The sequence below is a fragment of the Dromiciops gliroides genome, chromosome 1, assembly GCF_019393635.1.
Source record: "Dromiciops gliroides isolate mDroGli1 chromosome 1, mDroGli1.pri, whole genome shotgun sequence".
Classification (NCBI taxonomy): Eukaryota; Metazoa; Chordata; class Mammalia; order Microbiotheria; family Microbiotheriidae; genus Dromiciops; species Dromiciops gliroides.
In genome coordinates this window covers 167,050,199-167,067,856 of record NC_057861.1, presented here as the reverse complement: position 1 = coordinate 167,067,856, position 17,658 = coordinate 167,050,199, and positions in this window count along the sequence as shown.

The window sequence follows — 17,658 nt, the reverse complement described above, 5'->3', positions numbered from 1 at the left end:
GGAAGGGAAGGGAAGGGAAGGGAAGGGAAGGGAAGGGAAGGGAAGGGAAGGGAAGGGAAGGGAAGGGAAGGGAAGGGAAACCAAAAGAAATCCTTGGACTTCTCTTGGGGAGAAAGGCACAAAGCACGTGGCTCTGAGGTACCAATCTCTGATTGCCTCTTACCATATCAGCATAATAATGGTTTTGGTGTAACTTGCAAGGGACTTCAAAACATTCCAAAGACCTACTATTCTTTCTTTTTCTTTCCTTCTTTTCTTCCTTCCTTCCCTTTTTCCTCTCTCCCTCCTTCTCTCTCTCTCTCCTTCCTTCTTTTTGTCTTCCTTCTTATCTGTCTATTTTAGAGGATAGGATTAGGGACTGGATCTTTCATATGACAAAATTATAAAACTCCTTTTACTCCTCCAAAATTCAACACCTTTTCTCCATTTTATAATCTTAAAGAGTTGCCTAGAGGAGAGATGGCAGACATGAGGCCCATGGGCAACACTAAGCAAGTATAGCCTGGATCAGATTAAAATGTAATCCCTATCTGGTTTTAATGTATTGATATATTAAAAAGAAAGAAAGAAAGGAAGGAAGGAAGAAAGGAAGGAAGGAAGAAAAATAGAAGGAAAGACATGCATAGGCACTTGTCATTTTCTAAGTCAATGTGTTGCTCACAGAGATCCTTAGGTATAGTTTAGTGGCCCCACTTCTAATTGAGTAGAACACCACTGAGAAGTTCAGTGACTTGCTTAGGATCACACAGTCAGTATGTTTATGAGGCAGAACTTAAAAATAGGTCTTCCTGGCCTCTAACCAGGACACCACAGTGTCTCTCTTCCTTTTCCTTTCTTTTTTAATCACCTCTAAAAGAGGAGGTGAGATATTGGACAATGTCAATGATTGTGACAACTCATTACTTTGGCAATATTCCAGCAGGAATTCTCTAAGGGAAAGCTTCCTAACTGGATAAGTTATGAAGCATGAAAATAGGTTAACAATGAAAGTTATTAAACAGCCCTTTCCCCATAAAGACAATTGAAGAATAATATACATGACTATCTGTGCATGACTCTCTCTCCCTCTCTCCCCCCCCCCTCTCTCTCTCTTTCTCTCTCTCTCTGTTCCTTCCCTTCCTCTACCTACCTACACACACACACACACATACACACATACACACATTCGTTTTGTTTTTGTCTTTTGGCATCAGAGCCATGGTTTCTTTGGTTTAGAGAACTCCCTTTACCAGTTGCAGGCTGTGACCTACTCCCCAACTTCTGGTCTTAGTTGCCTATAGGTTCATTAAGTGCATATTTCAAACGGTAACAAGACAAGCAGTAGGCACAGATTAAGGCCTTAAATTTATTTTAGAAGTATAGAGTTTAAAGTTGGAGAGGGATTTTTGAGATCACTTAAGCCCCTTTCCTCAAATCTTGACACCCCTTCCTCCCTCTCTGCCAACTAGCTATATGCTGCCATTTTACAGATGAAGGAACTGAGATCAAGGCAGTTAGGTTATTAGGTCTGAAGTCAGGAACAACTGAGCTCAGATCTAGCTTTGGACACTTACTGGCTGTGTAAGCCTGTGTGTGTGTGTGTGTGTGTGTGTGTGTGTGTGTGTGTGTGTGTGTGAACTTGGTCTGCCTCCATTTCCTCAACTGTAAAATAAGGGTCATAATAGCACTCACATTACAGGAATATTTTGAGGATCAAGTGAGATAATATTTGTTTAAGAAGTTTTTAGTACAAGTGCCTTGCACATAGTAGCTACTTAATAAATATTTATTCCCTTATATTTTCCCCTTCCCCAGAAGTAACAGAAGTTTCCTACAATAGTATATGCATCCTTTCCAGCTAAAGAGGCCTCATGTTTTTTAACTTTTCCATCCACTTCTAACCTCTAATTTACCCTTACACAGTAATTGTGCCACCCTAGGCAAATTAACTTCTCTGAGCCTCAGTTTTCTTATCTGTAAAATGGAGGTAATAATACCCATCTACTATGTGTGTGGCTTCTACCCCAGTGGGGCTTGTCATCTAATCTCTAACACATTCAGGTGAGTCAAGAGAACTGAATTTTATTCTTAGGTCTAACACTGTCTTGATATATGACCTTGAGTCATACTCAAGCAATAGCCAGTTCAATGACTAAGGCTTTAAAAAAAAATACAATTTGAGTGTTAAGGCTTACATCCATAAATCCTAGGGCCTTCTAGACACATTTTGATTAAGGTATTTGTGTGTGTGTGTGTGTGTATGTATGTACATGTAAATGAAAATCCAAATAAACTGACTAGGATTTCACCTCAGCGGTACTTCTGGTGAAGGTGAAAACCTTCAAACAAAACTCCTTTCATTACACTTAGCCAGTTATGAAATGTTCTTAATGGGAGATGAGGAAGCACCTTCTTAACTCTTGCCAAAGGCAATCATCTTGTGCCCTTAGGCAGGAGATCTGATCACCCCAAATGTAAGCTGAGATGGTGAGAATAGTAGTTGAATGTTTGAATATGGAGCTTAAAGCACAAATGGGTGAAAACCCAAATCGGATGACCTTGTTCTGATCTTGGTTTTACTTGGCTAGCATTCAATGCCCAAGAACCAAATAGCAGTTCCACTTTTGATGAATATTCTCCACTAACTTGGGAGTCTGTATTAAAAAAAACAAACACTTTTAAGATATCTATCTATCTATCTATATGTGTGTGTGTATCTAGTGATATAGATTTATACATTGATATAGATATACCTTGAAGTATAGGTATATACATTTAAGTTTAAAGTTATAATCATGTATATATATTATGGGGATTATTATTAGCTAGACTGGAGCACCTCCCGTGGACCTGGGCAAATGCTCTGATTCTGTGGGCATGGACGTATGCTTAGTGTTGAAGAACGTGCTCCATCCATCGATACAGAATTCCCTTACTGGTCCCCATGACTGGGTAAGTGTGTCAGAGATAATTGCTGACTGAGCCAGGATGAGCCTCCCACTCAGTAGGCTATAAAAGGAGAGGAGAAAGGCTTGGCCTCTTTCTCCCTCTCTTTTGAATGTGTCACTTGGGGCTCTGCCAATTCTTCCTTGGACTTGAAGACTAGAGAGGGGATTTTTCTTCAGACCAACAAATGAGGAGAAGGAGGTTCCCCTCTAATGATTACCGCTGTTACATATACATTTCTGTACATATTTTATCCCCTTATTACAATGTAAATCCCTACATGCCAGGGACTGGTCTTAATTCTGTATGCATCCTTAGTACCTAGCATGGTGCTTTGTATATAGTAGGCACTTAATAAATACTTATAGGATTGAATTAGATATGTCTTAGCAGTTGGTAAAGGCCTTGTAGGCACTCTCCCATTGGCCCTTTCTTCATGTTATTTTGGGTATATAAATCGAGGGAAGTATATGAATTTTTTTGATATTTCTTTGCATTTTATCAGCATGCCAACACTTTTAATAAGTTGGAATGGCTTTGCTCATGTTTTATCCCCTCTAAATTAATGTCCTGTATATTTTTAATATGTTGAACTGATGGGGGAAAAGCGGATTGGGATAGTGCCTGGCACAATGTAAACACTTAACAAATGTTTATTGATTGATAGAGATACTGTTCCTCATGTAGGTAAACAAAGAAATCCTGCAAAAGTTGTTAAATCAAGATGGATAACTCAGCGAATGAGGGACCAGGCTGACTTTCCTCACACCCAGAACACAACTGCATTAATGACTAGCTACACATATGCAATGTGTATAATCAAAGAAAGGACAGCTTTTGGGGTCCTGAATTCCAGACGCATTGCTATGATGCTTTGTCTGACCTCTCTTAGCAAGCAAGCATGGTCTAACTTGTATAATAGTCATTAGTGTGTACCTATCATTGATTTTTAAAGTCCTTGAAGACAAGGATTATACCAGAACATCAGAGGACAACAAAGAAGCAGGACTAATAGGAAGGAAAAGTGGGAGATCTGCAGGTGTAGAAGTTGCACATATTTTCAGATTTTTTCAATGTGTTGATCACTTTTTATTGTTTTTCTCTTCCTCTTTCTTCTTTAAAAATCAGGTGAAAAAGATTTAAAAAAAACTAGCAAAAAAAAAATGACCAGAAGACATATTTCTATGTAACTCAAAATTGTGGACCATAGCTGGGAGTAGCTATTGCTTTACTGTTTCCATTAAGGCATGGGTAAGAATCAGCTCACTGATAATCAAATGTACCTTAGCAAGAGCTCCAGAAAAAAAGAAAAGAAAAGCTAGATAGCTCACTAGAGGTAACCCATTTCCCTGCCTGACAAGTCCCAGTTCCAAACACTGACATAGTAAACTGGTTTGGTAGACAGTAGTGAAGTTAGCCAGAAGAACTAAAAATTCTAGCGTGTCAAGGAATAAAGAACTTGTTTCCAGAAAGTATGGAAAGTAAGGGGGATTTTCCAGGGACCCAAGCTCATGAGTCATGTACACAATGGGTAGGTTGGTCTCCCATCTAGAGAAGGCGAAAAGCTAAGAAGACTCACTAGAGTAGAAGTGTCAAACATACAGCCCCTTAGGCCCACCTGGGGCTAGCAGCACCAGGTCCAAACCAGATTAAAATATAATCGGGAAATATTTAACAAAATAAAGAAAAATAAAACCGAAATAAAGATGATAGACTTTATTTTTTCAATAATAGAAGACATATAATGAATAGCAATAAAATATGATTGCCTGGAAATTTGTGAATCAGAATAATAGGGCTTTAAACTGAACATGGAAGGAGAAAACTGCCTCATATCTTTCATCAAACCAGATACCACCAAGAGTAGTAAGTTAGACATAGGAAGAAAAAAATCAGTGGAGAGGATCTGAAATTCACAGGAGACAATATTCAAAAGAGGGACAATAATTAATTTATGTCTATATATGTCTATACACAAATGTATTGTACGTGAAAAATAAATAAAATGGGGGGCAGCTGGGTGGCACAGTGGATAAAGCACCAGCCCTGGATTCAGGAAGACCTGAGTTCAAATCTGGCCTCAAATACTTGACACTTACTAGCTGTGTGACCCTGGGCATGTCACTTAACCCTCATTACCTCAAAAAAAAATTGATGTCAAAAATAAATAAGATGACTTAGGGATCTTAAAGCAAGGAAGTAAATTTGGTAGGATATGACTCATTTGGGATATGGCAATGGAAGGGTAAAACTTATTAGATAAAAGCCAATTAGATAAAATGGATAACAACATAGCATATTAATTTATTGTTACAATACCCATACAGGAACCTGATTATTATATTCATGCTGTTTCTTGTTCAGTTGCTTCTGACTTTTCAGTGACCGCATTTGGGATTTTCTTGACAAAGATATTGGAGTGGTTTGCTATGTCCTTCTCTAGCTCATTTTACAGATGAGGAAACTGAGGCAAACAGGGTTGAGTGACTCACCTGGGGTCACATAACTAATAAGTATCTGAGGCTGAATTTGAACTCATAAACATGAGTCTTCCTGATTTCAGGCCTAGCCCTCTATCCACTGTGTTCAGGGAAGACTAGCACCACTAACTAATGTGAGGCTTGCTGGGCTCTTTTTAAGACTGATTATCCAATTTTGGTGTCCACCTATCCCCCCATAGCATGCACAGAAACCACACCCTGGTAAAACCATCTTGGCAGAGGGGCTAAACCGTATTCAGGGTAACTGACAGGCTTCAAACCCATTGGTGAAGTAGGAGGATGTGTTCCCCAAGCATATGAAGTCTTCCACTGGAAGAATGGGTGCATGAGAACAATTTGTTCCAGTGGCCATGAAGGCAGTTGAAGTAGGAATCGTGGAGTGCTTAGAGCTTTGTCAGACATCCAAGATACCAAGATCATTCACTGCATCCTGGGCCATCACCTGTAGTCTTGACTTTTGTTTTGCCACTGGACTTGAATGACTCTAGAAGAGAGAATAAGGCTGATGACTTTTCACAATTCTGCCTCACATAAATCTAATTTGTGCACAAGTCAAGACATTACTCCGTTCTCTTCAAAAACAAAGGATAAGCAACACCACCTATACTGGAGGAAAGCCATAAACCAGAGGCGTGGGGAACATGGTGGAGGATCATTTGAGTGAAGATCAGAAAAGGATGAAAGAGAAATAATATTGTTGTGGGAGTATACCACAAGTAACCTGACTGGAGGGAGAAAATGAATAATGAATTGGGGGAGCAGATCAAAATGGGGAATGGGGGCAGGATTTGACATGTGTGTGGGGGGAGGGATGGGGTTGGACCTCAACTGTCCAGGCATTTGCTGGAGCTCTCTCTGTTTAAAGCAGAGATGTTCCTGACTTCCTAAATTATCTTAATGCTGAATTAATTTTTTTCCAAAAGATTGTGGAAATGAAGAAAAGTTCTACTATATTGAATCTGATTCTAAACAGTAAGGAAAAACAAATTTTGACAGAAAAACTAATGGGAATATTAAAAGAAAGAGAATAGTCTTTTTCAGAGTTTATGCTAGATAATGAAAGGAAAGCCAGGCATAAACAGACATACAGCGTAGAATTTGGTGGAGTAGATTTCAAAATGTTCAGGAAAAAGGTAAATGGGATCCTGTGACCTAAAATTCAGTAGAGAAAATCCATCCAAGATATACAGGGATGCTCTCAAGAATGATATTCTGATGATATTAATAAACAATTGCAATGAAGAAGAAAAGGGGAAATTGTTTAAAGATACAAATGTAAATGCACAGGAAACTCACTGACCAATTTATACTTTTTCAAGACATGTACAGAAAATAGAAGGGCAGATCAATAAGATGGAATTTCACGAGAGTTTATTGCTCTTGTAAGAATGGCCTTAGGAGAGACAAAGTGCAAGACAAGTTGAAGTGACAATGAAAGATGACAACTAAAAGGTTTTTTAAATCCATGTTGGAGAAAAGAGAAAAATAAAGATAGGACCAATGGTCAGGTAGATGAAATGATGATAAAGGATGATAGAGGGGCAGTTAGGTGGCACAGTGGACCTGAGTTCAAATCTGGTCTCAGACACTTAACACTTACTAGCTGCGTGACCCTGGGCAAGTCACTTAACCCCAATTGCCTCACTAAAAAAAAAAAAAAAAAAAGGATTATAGAGAGAAGATAGAGAACAAATCATCTCTTATTTTTCCTCTTTGGTCTGGGAAGGCTAGAAGAAATATGGTTGATGTGAAATGAAAATCCAAGATAATCCATTCTCCAATAGATATGCCATTAAAAAGTATGAATAATTTCCCAAAGAATTGCAAACTATTAAAATACATGTGAAAGAATGCTCCAGATCACTTATTTTAAGAGAAAGGCAGGGGGCAGCTAGGTGGCACAGTGGATAAAGCACTGGCCCTGGATTCATGAGGACCTGAGTTCAAATCCAGTCTCAGACCCTTGACACTTACTAGCTGTGTGACCCTGGGCAAGTCACTTAACCCTCATTGCCCTATACAAAAAGAAGCAAACAAAATGTCCATTCTTTCTGAACAAGAGATTCCACCACTAGGCATATACCCTAAGGAGGTAAAAATAAAGTCCCCATATACACTACAATATTTTTAGCAGCACTATTTGTGATAGTAAAGAAGGGGGGGTGGGGAGGGAAGTAGATATCTATCCATTGAGGGAATGACTAAACATATTGCGGCACATGAATGTAATGGAATATTATAATGTTGCAAGAAATGATGAATATGATGAAAATACAGAGAAGCATGGACTTACATGAACTGATGCAAGTGAGCAGAATGAAGAAAACAATGTATACAATGGCTATAACAATGTAAATGTAAAGAACGTTCACCACAAAACAAATATAAGTAAATGTTGAAAAATCACAAAGATACTAGCTGTGTGATCCTGGGCAAGTCACTTAACCTTCATTGCCCCGTGGGGGAAAAAAAAAGAAAAGAAAAAGATCCAGCTTGGCTTAAAAAAAAAAAAAAGAAAAAAGGAAACAAAGAAAGAAAGAAAAATCACAAAGAACAATTATGACCCCAAAGAAGAGATATGAGAAGATAACTTTCCCCACTATTGTGCAGAGGTAGGAGTCCACAGGTATAGAACATTGCCTTTATTAATCAGTTTTTGCTTATTATTTTCCTCCACTTTTTCTTTCCTTTTTTTACTTAAAAATATTCTGATATATTGGAATGGCTTTCTGGGATGAGTAAGGGAAAGGGCTACAAGAAGAAATTCAGGTAATGTAAAACCCAAATACATCAATGAAAATGTATTTTAGTAAAAAAAAAATATTAAATAAAAATTTCAAGATAAATGAGAATGCCAAGATGTCCTCAGTGGTTTCAAGTTATCATATTGGAACTCATAGATGTGATTAGCTGTTAATGGTAAACTTTGAAAAATTGTGGAAAACAGAAGGGGAGCAACAGAAACGGAGAAAGACAAATACAGTCATTCTCTATACACAAATAGCAGTGGAGGGTTTCCCTAGACCTTGGCTTTTCAAACCTTTCACAGGCCTCAGTTTGCCTGAGGCAAAGCCTATTCAGTGATTTAGGCTAGGTAAGAAGGGAGGCAAAGGAAGGCCTCTTTTATCTAGTTTAAAAAAAAAAAAAGATAGATAGATAAAAGGGGGAGGGGGAGAAAAACCTCAGGGTCTCTAACCTAAGGAGATATAGTTGCTATGTAGGTCCACCCTGAGCTATCAAGAGGCCAACCAATGGGAAAATGAGGCCTGGGCTGGGATCTATTATCGGCCAATCAATGAGGGCCAGAATTTATTTAGGTTTAAGAAGTGGTCTGTAGAAGACATGTTGTGAGTATACCCCAAGATTTCTGCAGACAAATTTTTAGTCTTTTGGGCAAAGTGCCAGCAGGTAAGGGTATGATTCCTTGTATGGAAAGAGGGAGAGAAGGGGGAAGGAAGGAAGGAAGGAAGGAAGGAAGGAAGGAAGGAAGGAAGGAAGGAAGGAAGGAAGGAAGGAAGGAAGGAAGGAAGGAAGGAAGGAAGGAAGGAAGGAAGGAAGGAAGGAAGGAAGGAGGTGGGAAATAAAGGAAGAAAAAAGAAAGGAATAAAGAATGAGAAAGAAAAGAAGAAAGAAGGAAAGAAAGAAAGAAAAGAAACGAAACTGTGTTGCCCAAGTGGAGCCGACCAGTGAAAATATGTAGCCTGAAGAAAAAGAGACTTAGGCGAGGAGATGACAGCTCTCCCCAAGGATTTGAAAGGCTATCCTGAGGTAGCATGATACAGTGGAAAGAGTGATGGGGTGGGAATCACAAAACCTGGGTTCCACTCCAAACTGTCACATCACCTGTGTAGTCTTGGGCAAGTTACTTAGACTTTATGCACCTTAGTTTCCTCAAAGGGTTAGTTGAAATGACCTTTGAGCCCCTTCCTGCTTTAAGTCTGTGTTGCCCTGGAAATATGATTCAATTTGTCCTTCTTGGCCCCAAGGGGAAAAATAGGAACAATAGGTGGAAGTTGCAGAGGTGCAGATTTTGGCTTAATTTAAGGGAAAATGTCTCATCACTTAGAGTTGTCTGAGTAGACTGGAACACCAAAAGGGTCTCGGGAATTAGAGCTAGAAGGGACCCTAGGGACCCCCTAGTGCAACTTCTTCATTTTGCAGATGAAGAAACTGAGGCCCAGACAGCTTAATTGACTTGTCCAACAAGGTCATAGAGGTGGTAAGCAGCAGAACTAGGATTTTCAGAACTAGCCCTCTGATTCTAAATCTAGGACTCTTTCAACTAAAGCATGCCAACTACTTCAAAGATAATGAATTGGGGGGCGGCTAGGTGGCACAGTGGATAAAGCACTGGCCCTGGATTCAGGAGTACCTGAGTTCAAATCCGGCCTCAGACACTTGACACTTACTAGCTGTGTGACCCTGCGCAAATCACTTAACCCCCATTGCCCCTCAAAAACAAAACAAAACAAAGATAATGAATGAACTCCTTATCACTGAAAAATGGTCAAGAAAACTTGTCAGAAGTAATATTGAGAAGATTCTTTTTTTTTCTTCAATGTTGGACTTTTTAATTTGAACAAAGATTTACAATAATTGGTTTAATGCCAGACAGGCACAGTCTTCAATTTGGTTCTCCATCATTTATTTATGCATTTTGATTTAAAACAAGAATAAAATGAAAATGCTCATTCAGACTAATCTGTTGTGGGAAATGGTAGGAGAATTTTGTAAGCTCAGAGAGTGGAACAGTCTAAGCATTCATATGGTCATCACCAAAATCCCAGCTGTCAGATGAAAATTCATTTTGGCTAAGGAAACAGTTGTGATCCTATGCCAGTGGAGGGAAAGATATACCCACTTGGATGAAATCAGAGCTCTTTGGAAATATTGGAAGAAAATTGACCAATATTTCATTTAATATAACTTTTCATGCTAGCTTAATAAATAAGTCTTACCTTTACCTAATCTATAAATTGTTCGATTTTTCTCTAATTGCTCCTTTCTGAGTTTCTTTTTTTTTTTTTAGTGAGGCAATTGGGGTTAACTGACTTGTCCAGGGTCACACAGCTAGTAAGTGTTAAGTGTCAGAGACCAGATTTGAACTCAGGTACTCCTGACTCCAGGGCCAGTGCTCTATCCACTGCACCATCTAGCTGCCCCCTTTCTGAGTTTCTTAAAAAAAGAAACAAAACCCCACTAGAATTCTAGGTTAGTACTTTAATCTTAGCCTTCAAGGATCTATGTTTTCATCATCATGGATACACCCACTACTAATAGGGATTATAACTCCTTCATGCATTAATAGACTGTTTTCACAAATTACTGTGGATTAAAAAAAAAAAAGACTCTGAATTTAGCTAGACTGGTCCTTGGATGAGAGACATATGAGACTCCATCTTTGGGCCTAAAGCCAAAGCCTTTCCAGGACGGTAGGATGTGATAGTACTGGAACTATTTTAGAAAAGCTTTTAGAATGACTTCCATACTGCAAGGCATCAGGGGGGGTGAATGGATATTGAGAGGATGCTTACTTGGTAATCCTTACTTTGGATTAGATGGTCCCCAAGATCTCTTCCAGCTACAAGATTCTATATGTAACTTTTTTTTCATCTTCATAGCTCCATGAATGGATGAAGAATGGATAGTGCCCAGACTGTGCCATGCCTATGGATAAGCAGCCTCTTGACCCAGTCCACAAGGAAGTTTGTTTTTGGACAGGTGCAATAGATGCATAGTATACTGGGTCCAGGAGGAGGAGGAGGAGGAGGAGGAGAGCAGACTGGATTGTGTTTGAGAAATTCTACAATGTTTTTTACTAATTCCCAGGATGGTTCTGGACACTAGAGACTGACTTCTTAATACAAATATTTTCCTGAAAATGATGTGTAGCTCTGACTCATGGAGCAACATAATCTCCAAAGACTAAAAATTTCAGGTAACCCAACAGTCAATGGAAAAAAGAACAACAACCCAACAGTATTCTGAGTGTAAGCAAAGCAAGTGAGGCTGCAGCATGTTATTCTGCCCAGCAATGTCTTATCACAAAATAAGTAGGGTAAAAGACATCATTACAGACACATATTATTAGGAAAGGACATGGGTCGATCATGTAGCAAGAATGAGGGATAACAGATGGATCATCAGAATGCTGCAATGGGGAAAAAAGAGTGTTACAATGGTAAACAACCATTTATTCATTCAACAAACAGTTATTAAGTGCCTACTATGTGCAAGGTAGTGCTAGGAAATATTAAAAGATGTAGAGGGAGGCCTGTTAGATAATCCACTATGGAGAATTTAATGAAGGATATGGATGAGAATTGTACAAGAAGACATGGTTTGCAGTCTGTTTTGGAAGATTGAGGATTTAAACTAAGGAGATGGGGGGGTAGGCCAGCTAGGTGGCACAGTGGATAAAGCACCAGCCCTGGATTCAGGAGGACCTGAGTTCAAATCCAGCCTCAGACACTTGACACGAGCTGTGTGACCCTGGGCAAGTCATTTAACCCTCACTGCCCCAAAAAAACCAAACAAACAAACAAACAAAGGAGATCACAAATCTATCAACCCAGAAGGATTTATTGAGTACTTACTGTGTGCCAAGGCATATAGGTGGCTTAGTGGATAGAGCATTGGGGCCTGGGGTCAGGAAGACTCATCTTCCTGAGTTCAAGCCTAGTATATTTGACACTCACTAGCTGTGTGACCCTGGGCAAGTCTCTTAACTCTGTTTGCCTCAGTTTCCTCAACTGTAAAATGAGCTGGAGAATGAAATGGCAAACCATTCCAGTATCTTTGCCAAGAAAACCCCAAATGGGGTCACAAAAAGTCAGACACAACTGGAAAACGATCGACAATAATCAGACCATGTCAGATACTGAAGATACAAAGAGGAAAATTAAATATCCCTTGCCATTAAGTAACTCACATTCTATAGGAGGAGATAACATGTGTACACATATATATGAACAAAATACATACAAAGCAAATACCAACTAATTTCAGGGCCAGGAAGGAAGTAGAAGCTGGGGTAGGGGGAGGGAAGAATGGGGACCTAGATCTCAAAGCATAGCCAGTGCTTCCCATACTGACTTGTAATAATAATGATAACAGCTCACATTTACACAGTACTTTATGACTTGCAAAATGCTTTTCATATATTGTCATTTGACTCTCCCAACAATTTTGTAAGTTGGGTTCTATTACTATCTCCCTTTTGCACATAAGAAAAAGACTCAAGAAAGGCTAAAGGCTAAGTGAGTGATGTGTTCATGATCACACAGTTAGTGGAAGCTAGGCTGTTAACTGGTGATGAGATAACCCAAAACAGTGATGAATCAGTTTATAAAATGATAGAGTCACTAGGACCACTTTTATAAATTCTCTTTGCCTCTTGTGTCAGAGTCCATATGTTGGACTTCATCAGTGGCCAAAGGGTTAAATCCCCATGTGGGCCAGATAACTTTGTACCGAGAAAACTACATTTCCCTGCCATGGATTACACCCCTTGTTTTAGTCAGCAGTCTTTACATGTGAATGCCAACGGTCACAAAAGTGACTGTGTCAGAGACCATATCTGGCTCAATGCAGCCCATATTCACTATTGGAAAAAATTAGAAAACACATGTCCTGTTAGCTGCTGGTTTCCTCTGTAGAATGGCACAGAATATTGCAAAGTTAGGCTATTTACTTTACTGATAGCTTTATAGGCCCTTGATGAAAGGGCAAGGTTAACTACAGTCTAGAAAGCTACTTGGTGAAAATGAGTCTGTAACATGAATGATGAGGTCACCAGTAAGGACAACCAAAAAAAAACAAAAAGGAATAAAGTGATGCTGACTGATCTCATGCTGATCTCTCTTGAAATTACCTTGGGGGGCAGATTGAATCGGTCTATGGGGGCCAATTCAGAGTGTGTGTACTCAGAGCCCCTTCAGAAACTTCCATGAAGTGGACTTGAACCTTCTGGAGATAATGAGTTTCCTTTATGCTTTCAACCATGTGCTGGCCCAGTGTTGAAAGGACTGCTCACTTTGATATAACAAAGTAGGCCTGGAGTGGTTCCTTTGTCCTTCTTCTCTCCAGTGACAGTGGTCATGGGGACAGGGTGTTCTCTCTTCCTTTGGCCTTCTAGGTGGCATCATGTAACTTACTCCAAGTTAGGGGGTAGGGAATAGGCTGAGTCTTCCCCATCCCAGCTGAGTAAGGGGACTTCACTAGGCAAGCTTGTATCTGGACCTTTGACTGCCTTTTCTTTTTTGTGTTTCCTTTCCTGAATAAGTGATCTAGCATCAACCTTGAGGTGGATAAGTTCAGGCTTGGAGGTAACTGTGAGAGTTTGAGAGGTTCAAAGGTCCTGGGTCCATTGAGCAAAGCTGACCAGTGGCTGGAGGAGCTTCTTCATTGAAGAGGATGACCACTGAAAAGAGGAAGAGGCCAAGCACCTGGTTTAGTTTTCCAGGAGACATGGACTTTGAGGCAGAAACATAAAATTGCTCTATCAGCAGCCCTGCAAACTGCTTTATGTTCTGATAAGATTTAAGTATCAGCCTCTCAGCAGACTGTAACAGTGGTTATAAATTAAGTTACTGAGTTCTGTTCTCAATCCTTTTGTCAATGTGCAATGAGAGTCTTTTTATGTTTAGCATATTTCACGTGTAGGAATAAAATGCCTGTCTCATACTTGATTCATATTGTACATTGAGTACTTTCTACTCCTCTGTTTGGTGAGACTCAGATATGAACTAGAAATCTAAATTGTTTATCCCCAGGGTAAGAGGATGGGAGTCTAATGAGCCACAGAATTTAAGAAAGGGGAGATTAGACCTATGACCATTAAAGGCCAGCTGTCTTTAAGATCAAACCAGATACAACCACATGCATAGGTCCAGAGCAATGAGGTCCTTTAGAGAGAGGGATTTATATTGATAGGTATAGATAGTGCTCCAGTCCAGGGCTTCTTAAACTGTTTCTATTGGTGACCTCATTTCGCCTGAGAAATTTTTATGTGACCCTGGGTATATAGTTATATAAAATAGGTATACGTAACCTTTTACTGTTGCCAGATTTTTCACGACCCCCACATTTAGTTCCATGACATCATATGGGGTCACAGCCCACAGTTTAAGAAGCTTTGCTCTAACCTCTTGGGTCCAGCAGTTCAGGTCAGTCATGTATCATTCTCCATGACCCAATTTGGGGTTTCTCTTGGCCAAGATACTGGATTGGTTTGCCATTTCCTTCCCTGGCTCATTTTACAGATGAGGAAATGGAGGCAAAAAGGGTTTCATGATTTGCCCAGGGTCACACAGCTAGTAAGTGTCTGAGACCAGATTTGAACTCAAGAAGATTAGTCTTCCTGACTGTAGGCCTGGTAGGACTCCAATGACTCTGGAAGAGAGAGTGAGGCTGCTGACTTTGCACAGCTTTGCCTCACTTAAATACAATTCACTTAAGTTAAGATATCTCTCTCCCAATGTCATTAGTCTTCTCCCAAGAACCAAGGATGAACCACAACTCTATCCACTGAGCTACCTAAGTGCTCAGGGTCCAGTAATGGGGCCTTAGTTTTAGACGCATATTTCTTACATATATGAGAGAGACAGAGTGCATAATACAGAGCTGGCTGTAGAGTCAAGAGGACTTGGGTCCAAGTATTGTCTTTGACACATATTACTAACTATTATTATGTGACCCCGAGCAAGTCATATGACCTTACAGGGCCCCAGGTTAGTCTCCACTACTATAAATTGAAGATCAGGTGCTGATCTGCACTAATAAACAGGAGTTTCCTCTCAGTAAGTTTCCTAACCAATGAAATCATCAGTCTTTACTCTTTGTCTCTCTCTGTCTCTCTGTTTCTCCCTTTTCTCTCTCCTCTCTTTTCTCTTTTTTGGTCTCTTTCTGCCTTTCTTAGTCTGTCTATCATACAGACACATTCTTTCTCTCATTCTTTCCCCTCTCATTCTCTTTCCTCCTCCTTCTTGCACTCTTTCTCTCTAAATTTAAATATATATTTACATATATACAGATTTATGTAGATAGATAGATAGATGAATGATAGATAGGGAGGGAGGTAGGTAGGTGGATAGACCTTTTTCTTCATGTTCCATGTGTCTGGCATATAGAAGATTTTTAATAATAAATGTTTGCTGATGCTTATTCAAGGATGGGTTAGACTTGAGGTCATTGTAAACTGTAGATCTTTCTGTTTTTCTTTTTCTTCTGTTGCATGTGATTGACTTTAGGTTCATAAGATCATAGAATTAAAGCTGGAAAGGACCTTAGAGGCCATCAAAGTCCAACCCTATCATTTTACAGATGAGGAAATTTAGGCAGACAGAGGTTAAATGACTTGCCTAGGGTCATACAGCTGATGTGTCTGAGATGGGATGAAAACCCAGGTCTTCCTGATTTTAGGCCTAGGGCTCTATTCCACCTTTGGGGGGTGGACTAAATGGCTTCTAAATTTATGCTTTTAAACGGATGTTTGTTGGCAGGACTTTTGTGTGGTTCCAGGATTTAGTTCTTGAAGGGGCCTTAAAAATGATCTCTAGCAATTTGGTAAGGAAGCAAGAGATCAGGGGAGTTTTAAGTGATTTGCTCTGTGTCATCTAGTTTCTAAGTAGTGGGAATGGGAGTGCCTTTCCTTCTATACCTGCTTCTGATGAAATTGAGGAAGTCTTTCAGAACTAAAAATTACTTCTCAAGACATATCTCAAGGATCCTAGAGCAGCAACTTTTCAAAAAACAAAAATAAGGTGGTCCTTTGCATCTTATTTTTTTTAAGCAGGGCAATGAGAGTTAAGTGACTTGCCCAAGGTCACACAGCTAGTAAGTGTCAAGTGTCAGAGGCCAGATTTAAACTCAGGTCCTACTGAATCCAGGGCCGGTGCTTTATCTTTTGCACCTTATTTTTGAAAAGTTTATTAGATACTTGAGAATTAAAGAAGCATTAGAGGACCATGAGTGAAAAATTATAAGCATCATTCTACCTTCTCACAGGTTCACTTTCTAGGAAGAAAATCGTAAAAGAACAGAACATTCATGAACATTTAAAAACTATTTTGAAATTATGCATGTTAATCAAAAAGTCATTCCTTACATGAAATTCATTTGGTTTTTGCACTCCAATTTAAAATCATCATCAGAACAGTTTTCCTACCTAAAACAAATTGCCCTTCCCCCGCCCCCCTAGCTAATTCTCAAGGTCCCAAGGCCCATGCCTTTCAATATCAACATTCATTTATCCCCTTTGCTTTGGTCTTCTAGCTTGTATGTATATCCTGAATTGAATAGCTGAAGGCACATGGTTACTGTAGCATCCTTTTAGCATGCAACACACCTGGTAAGGCTCGAGTGGATGAATAAGCTGGAGCATTGAGGGCAATTAGCATTTGAATTAGTGACATGAGGATAAACAGTTGATTATCCTCCTTAACAGCTGTTGAATGGTGTTAAAGAAACACTGTCCATCAGTTTAAAGTTTTAAATGTGGGTTTTATTATTACATGTTACAAAAAGCCAATGAGAGAACTGTTCGTTAAAAAAAAAGAAAGAAAAAGAAAGAAAATAGGATTTCAGTAAATGAGGTCCCTTTGTAGTACTAATAGAGCGAACCAGTAGTATAACCAGTAGTATATTGCCGTTCAACGGCTTCAAGGAGAAAAACTGAATAGATTTTGGTTTTAGTTTCTAAACCATTGTTATTGGGGAAAAAAAAACATTTAAAAAAACCCCCAAACCCAGAATAAATAATCACATTTCATACTTCCTGCCTTTCATCTGAGTAGCTCGGTGTGATTTACAGACAGCCCCACAATGGCCTTTCAGTTAGCCAGGGATCCTGTAATAATATAGTATCTCCATTTTACCATAGTGAAACTAAAAGAGAAGGGATGAGTTCCTTTTCCAGTATCACTTTGGGGTTTGGCTGTGGGAGTAAAATTAGAATCTACCATCCTGGACTCCTAGCACCAGCCTCCAAATAACATCTTTTGCTAGATAGTGATGAAAAGTCCTTTGAGATTTTAAAATTCAGTTAGTAACAGGTGAGACCTTCCCTTTATAGTATGATTTTTATCTAGACAGTTTTCCTTTAATTATCTGTTTGAGATTGTACCTGTGGGAAAACTTGGCAGTTTTAGTTGCTAGATGATTTATGGAACTTATTATGGTTATTTTGTTTTCACCTGCAACTGTCTGTTTTTGTATCTTCCGCACCTTAGCA